Source organism: Hypanus sabinus, chromosome 5, assembly GCF_030144855.1.
Source record: "Hypanus sabinus isolate sHypSab1 chromosome 5, sHypSab1.hap1, whole genome shotgun sequence".
NCBI lineage: Eukaryota > Metazoa > Chordata > Chondrichthyes > Myliobatiformes > Dasyatidae > Hypanus > Hypanus sabinus.
Window position 1 is genome coordinate 6,032,750 of NC_082710.1, and position 7,093 is coordinate 6,039,842.

General features: G+C 42.4%; 1 long non-coding RNA gene across 1 annotated transcript; it reads left to right on the forward strand.

Moving 5' to 3' along the window:
* The first annotated feature begins 2,903 nt into the window (after nucleotides 1-2,903).
* On the forward strand, nucleotides 2,904-6,765 carry LOC132393641 (uncharacterized). The gene is made up of 3 exons (XR_009512016.1): nucleotides 2,904-3,048; nucleotides 4,252-4,379; nucleotides 6,501-6,765. It is a non-coding gene; the product is annotated as an uncharacterized LOC132393641 (long non-coding RNA).
* The last annotated feature ends 328 nt before the right edge of the window (nucleotides 6,766-7,093 follow it).

The following is a 7,093-nucleotide window of genomic DNA, read 5'->3' on the forward strand; positions in this document are numbered from 1 at the left end:
TCTCAAGGTACCAAGTCAAGTCAGGTCAAATCATTTTTATTGTCATTTTGACCATAACTGTTATGTACAGTACATAGTAAAAATGAGACAACGATTTTCAGGACCATGGTGTTACATGACACAGTACAAAAACTAGACTGAACTACGTAAAAAACAACACAGAGAGAAAAAAAAAATACACTAGACTACAGACCAGACAGCAGATGATAAAATAGGCCATAGTCAGCATGTCAAAAGAAAATCTTGCATTACAAATCTGATGGAAAGAACAAGCAGGATAGACAAAGGGAAATCAGTTGATGTTGTGCACTTGGATTTTCAGAAGGCCATTGACAAGGTGTCACACATGAGGCTGCTAAACAAGCTATGAGCCCATGGTACTCCAGGAAAGATTCTAACATGGATAAAGCAGTGGCTGATTGGCAGGAGGCAAAGAGTGGGAATAAAGGGAGCCTCTACTGGGTGGCTGTCAGTGACTAGTGATGTTCCACGGGGGTCTGGGACCGATTCTTTCTACATTACATGTCAAAGATTTGGATGATGGAACTGATGGTTTTGTAATAAAGTTTGCAGACAATATGAAGATAGGTGGAGGTGCAGGTAGCTTTGAGGAAGTAGAGATGCTACAGAAGGACTTAGGCAGATTAGGAGAATGGGCAATGAAATGGCAGATGGAATACAGCCGGGAAGTGTATGATCGTGCACCTATGTAAAAGAAATGAAAGGATTGAATATTTTCAAAATGAAGAGAAAATACAATAAGGAGACTTGGGGGTCCTTGTGCAAGATTCCCTGAAGGTTAATTTGCAGGTTGGGTCAGTGGTAAGGAAGGCAAATGCGATGTTAGCTTTCATTTCAAGAGGACTAGAATATAAAAGCAAGGTGGTAATGTTGAGACTTTATAAAGCACTGGTGAAGACTCGAATAGAGTATTGTGAGCAGTTTTGAGCTCCTCATCTTAGAAAGGATGTACTGACACTGGAGAGGATTCAAAGGAGGTTTTTTGAAAGTGATTCCAGGAAAGAATGGCTTGTCATATGAAAAGTGTTTGATGGCTCTGGCCTGCATTCACTGGAATTCGTAAGAATGAGGGGTGACCTCATTGAAACCGATCACATTGTGAAAGGCCTTGGTAGAGTGGATGTGGAGACGATGTTTCATATGATGGGAGAATGTAAGGTCAGAGGACACAATCTCAGCATAGAGGGGCATCCTTTTAGAATGGAGATGAGGAGGAATTTCTTTAACCAGAGAGTGGTGTATCCATTGAATTCTTTGCCACAGGCAGCTGTGGGGACCAAGTCTTTACATATGCTAAAGGAGTAGTTGATAGATTCTTGATTGGTCAGGACATGGGGGGATATGAAGCCAAGGCATTTCTACCTTTGATACATCTTTATCTCCTTTCCAAGGTTCTTTTGAAGACCCTGACCTGGAGTTACGCACTGACTTTTCTTTGTGGAAATGGGACTTGCTTTCGGGGTCTCATGACCAGCCACTTTTCGATATGCTAAGGGCACAGCCTGGAAGACTAGTGCACCTTCAGGGTGTCGAATCTTCATGGCTCTGAAAGCAGGTGGATTCAAGGCCATTGCTGCTGCCGCCTGATGCATTGTGGGAGATGGAAGATTGTAAGCAGTGAGCTGGCTGCTGGCTGCGTGCCCAGAGACACAAGTTCTTTGGGCACAGAGCTCGGAAAAAGCAACGCAACAGACTTTTAACACAATAAGTCAGTGGGTTGCTTTGCTATGTCTCCCCTCTAGCTGTGAATCAGGGGCACCACTTTTTCCCTTATGAGGGAGAGAGAGCCTGTGGTACGTCGAATACCGAGTGAATGAGTAGTCTTTGGGGTACTGCGAGTCTGGGTCTTCATGATGCTTTGCTCGGTGGAGGGTGCTGATGCATTTTGCCGGTGGAGGAGGGGTGTTCGTTGCTCGGCTGCGGTTTACGTGTGGGAGGGGAGAGCTGTGGGGGCTTTGGGGTTCTAACTTTTACCTGTCATTCATTCTCTGGGGCGTTCCTCTGTTTTCGTGGATTTTTGCGAAGAAGAAGAATTTCAGGATGTATATTGTATACATTTCTCTGACATTAAATGTACCTTTGAAACCTATTGAAGGCAGGAGATAAGTGTTGAGAGAAAAATTGGATCAGCCATGATGAAATGGTGGAGTAGACTCAATGGTCCAAATGGTCTATTTCTGCTCCTATGTCCTATAGTCTTATTTACAATCAAGAGAACACACTGCGGATAAATTCCTCCATTGATAAGTATTAGGAGCTAATGCTATTTTATAGTAGTGTAGTATTTTTGATGATGTTCTAATTTGCTCTGTAATTTTGTTTAAATACTTAATTTATAACTCAGTTTTTTAATATTTTTTAACTATTTCCATGAAACATCAGCTCATTGGGGTAGCCGCATAATTGGGCCAAAATGTGCTAGTCCTGATGTGTCCCAATTCACTGGATTCCACTGAATTTATTAGACGGATTAGAACTTAAAGCAGAACACAGACCTGCAATTCTACTTTGTTATTTTAACTGGAGACATCCGCCCCAGTGGGGGAAGAGCATTCTTACTGTAGTTCATGCGTTCAAATTGTGTCACAACAGCTGCAAATTTGTTAAAAGTATTTTAGCCAGGTTGCAACATAGAAGTGAGTTTAGTTATTGTGACGTTGCTTCGACACTGGTTTTTCATTGAATGGTCCAGAAATAACAAACAACTATTTCACATTTTGAGCTTTCCAAACTTCTGTTGTCAATATAATTTTAATGTGACATTTTCCATTGACGTTAGTTCACCAAAGTTTAGAAGCTTTTCTTGGCTGTGATTCAAAAGCATTGGGAATTTACTCGATAGACAGTTAAAATATTCCAAGTGGTGAAGGTTCAACTCACAGCCTGAGCTGGCATTAGCTGTGCCTTGGTTCGCAGAGATGTAGAGGTAACAATGGTATTTTTTAAAGAGTGGAAAATTGGCTTCGTCTTGTGCTTCTATTCCTAGCTCTGCCGTGTATGAGAAGCATATGTGAATCTAGATGGCAGGTAAGAATACAGATGATGGAAAATTGGAATCAAAACCTGGTTTGTAGGAGCAGTACTTCATATTCAGTCTGGGTAGCTTCCAATCTGACGGCATGAACATTGATGTCTCTAACTTCCAGTAAATTCTCCTTCCTCCCCCATTTCTCTTTTTCCATTCTCCATTCTGGCTCCCTCTCTCCTGCTCACCAGCCCATGATGTCCCTTTGGTTCTGCTCCTCCTTCCCTTTCTCCCCATGGTCCACTCTCCTCTCCTATCAGATTTCCCCTTCTTCAGCCCTTTACCTCTTCTACCTATCACCTGCCAGCTTCTTACTTCATCCCCTTTCTCCCCCACCCACCCACCCACCTTCCCCCTCACCTAGTCTCACCTATCCCCCACCAGCTTGTACTGATTCCCCTCTCCCACCCCCCCACCAGATGAGCTGCCAACCATGGCTGACAAACCCCTTCTGCCCATAGCAACTGATTTTAATGTGCCAGTAACCTTGCCCCTTGACCTGCCAGTAGAAACCAGGCTCTGTAGCTAAGCCACACATGAAGGCCAGGAGCTGCACCTGGTTGTCAAAGGCTATTTAAGATTCAAGTCAGTAGGAGCATTTTATAGGTAATAGGAGCTTATCCCCACTAACACCCCCGGCTATAAGATCCTGAGGCACCCAGTCTGACTGTGTTGGAATGGTGTGAGGGATATTGATGAGGTATTGCCCATCCTGACACGGTCCATGTAAACTGTGGTTGGCTTATTGCTTGTCAGTTTGTGTTTGTGTGTGGTTTTTCTTTCATTCTACTGTATTTCTTTGTTCAACTGTGAAAGCTCACAAGTAGAGTTACTTACAGGGATGCAGTGTGGAGTAGGCCCTTCCAGCACTTTCAACCACGCCGCTCTGCAATCCCCTGATTTAACCCTAGGCTAATCACAGGACAATTTCAATGACCAAACTGTATGTACATCTTTGAACTGTGGGAAGAAACTGGAGCGCCCAGTGGAAACCCAAGTGGTCTTGGGGAGAATGTACAAACTTCTTACTGGAGTTGAGAGTCAGCGGTGGGAATTGAATCTGGGCTGCCTTCACTGTAAAGTGTTGTGCTAATTCCTACACTACCATGTCACCATGAATCTCAGCCTCATATATAGTGACATATACAGTATGTACTTTGATAATAAATTACTGGACTTCTGAACTTTGAACTACTCCACTTCAGGCACATTTCCGGCAATGAATAGAAAGACTTGGGCAAAGCAGCCCTGGTAAACTGCTCGAGGTTCCTTTGGCAGCTGGATAAATAATTCTCAAATCCAAGCTAATCTGGAGAACATTTAATTAACAACTGTGAGTAATAAATTGGCCACTGAGTGTATATTACCATATACCACATGGTGATTAAATTTCTTATGGGCATTTACAGGAAAATAAAGAAATGCAATAGAATTTAAGAAGAAATACTACAGATTACGAAAGACTGGAAGTCAACCAATGTACAGAAAAAGACAAATTGTGTAAATAAAAAAATAATAATATTGAGAGCAAGTGTCCTTGAAAGTGAGCCTGCAAGTTTTCAAATCAGTTCAGAGTTGAATTAAGTGAAGTTATTCACAATGGCTCAGCACCTGATGGTTAAAGGGTAATAACTGTTCCTGAACCCGGTGGTGTGAGTCCCGAGGATCCTGTACCAGTTTCAAAAATCTGAAAATGAAAAAAGATGTGAGCATGAATCCATTGTAAAATGCTGAATGATTCATTAATTTATTACAGGGTTAACAAAATTAGCTTGCTAAGTGGGTCTTAGTTTCCCAGCTAAGTTGCCAAGGTCTAGACATTTCCTAGAATGGGATTGTTTTCTTTTAGTCTCCAACCATTGTACTTAAAGCAAATGGAAATTTGTCCATCCCAAGATCTAGGTTAAATTTTTGCCCAAGAAGTTTGCATACACCATTCAAGACCACAAAACATCGGAGCAGAATTAGCCCATCTGGCCCAACGAGTCTGCTGTGCCATTCCTTCATGGCTGATTTACTTTCACTCTCAACCCCACTCTCCTGCCTTCTCCTCAGAATCTTTGACACCCTAACTAATCCAGAATCAACTTCCACTTTAAGTATACCCAATGACTTAGCCTCCACACCTGTGTATGGCATTAAATTCCACAGTTTCACCACCTTCTGGTTAAAGAAATTCCTTCCTATGTCTATTGAAAAGAAACGTCCCTCTATTCTGAGGCTGTGCATTCTGGTCCTGGACTCACACCATAGGAAATACCTTCTCCATATCCACACTATCCAGACATTTCAATATTTGATTGGTACCCTGTTGTGTCCTCTTGGATTGTTGCTGATCTTTCTCCTTGATGCAACAGTCCTAACTTGACTACCTTAAGATCGAAAATTCTATCAACTTTTTCCTCAGAAAATTATTCCATTGGATGATACTTGATTGATTGATAGATTTTTAGAGATACAGGACAGTTATAGGCCCTCCTGGCCCAATGAAAACGTGCTGCCCAACTACACCCATGTGAGGAATTAACCTACTAACTGGTACACCTTTAGACTGTGGGAGGAAACTGAAGCAGCCGGAGAAACCTAAGCATTCCACTGGGAGACTTCTTACAGAGGTTGCCGGGATTGAACTCTGAACTCCAATGCCCTGAGCTGTAATACATCTTGCTAGTCGATATGCTACTGTGGCGTCCGAGATTACAGGGGAAGCTTTAACTCTATGTTTACTGATGAAGCCCAGGTTTAGAATTTTGTGCATTTCTGGGAGATCACTTAACATTCTTCGCAACTGAAGAAAGTACAGCCCAAATACACTAAGCCTGCCCTCGTCTGAAAAGCCAGCTATCCCAAAAATCAACACGGTGGGGTTTTGCAACACTCTTCCAATCACAAATAAATCCTCTTCTTAGACATGGAGACTGAATCTGTACACAATAACTAAGTCTTAGTTAGTTCAACACAAAAAAATTGTGCAGTTGCTGGAAATCCAGAGAAACACACAAAAGGCTGGAGGAACTCAACAGGTCAGGTAGCATTTATGGAGGGGAATAAACAGTTGACGTTTTGGACAGAGGCCCTTCCTCAGGACAGGCAAGGAAGAAGACAGAAGCCGAAAGGTGGGAGGAGGGGAAAGAGTACAAACTGGCAGGTGATAGGTGAGACCAGATGAAGGGAGAGGTGGGTGTCTGGGGGAGGGCAGATAAAGTGAGAATCTAGGAAGTAATGGGTGGAAGAAGAATCTGTTAAGAGAAGAAAGTAGAACATGGGAGAAAGGGAATGAGTGAGGAAACCAGGGGAGGTGATGGGCAGGTGAGAAGACAAGGGGTAAGAGGGGAGGCATAATAGGGGATGGTAAACGAGAGAAGGGGGAGTGGGTAGAAATTATCAAAAGTTAGAGAAATCCAGGTTCATGCCATCAAGCTCCTCCCTTTACCAAACGTGTTTTATCTTTCAGAACTATATTTGAACATCAACAAACAGTCTTTGCTGCTTTCAGTGAGATGAAAATCATAACTATTTTGGGAAGGTGCAGAAAACAAGTATCCACAAGACTGCGACCAGTGAAGGAGTTGACATATTCTCATAAAGTGTATTTGTAATGTTCAACAAAAAGATCTAAAGTTTTAAAATATATTTGTGGCTGAATTCTGTATTTCCAAAATGAACTGGGGTTTTCAGAAGGTAAAGTATAAAGTTGTTCACAATCCCAATAAAGTTGTATCAGGGGAAGCTTTCATTCTCGCTTGCTGACTCATGTCTGTGAAATGTTTTCCAACCTTTCTTACAAGCCCCCCTGCTACTGACATGCCATGTGGTGATTAGCAGACAGCAGCAACTGCTATTATGCTTACATGCCCAGTCTCAAAAGCCTGTGTGCGTGTGGCAAGGAACAGCAACATTAGTAAATAAAGTCGATGTAAAAAATTTAAATGATCACCAGATTTCGTTCCTGGATGTAATGCAAGCCTTAAAGGCAGATTTTCATTTGACTGCTCTGAGCTTGATAGCGCACAGTCAGCCACTGAGGCTGATATTTTCCAGTGCGTG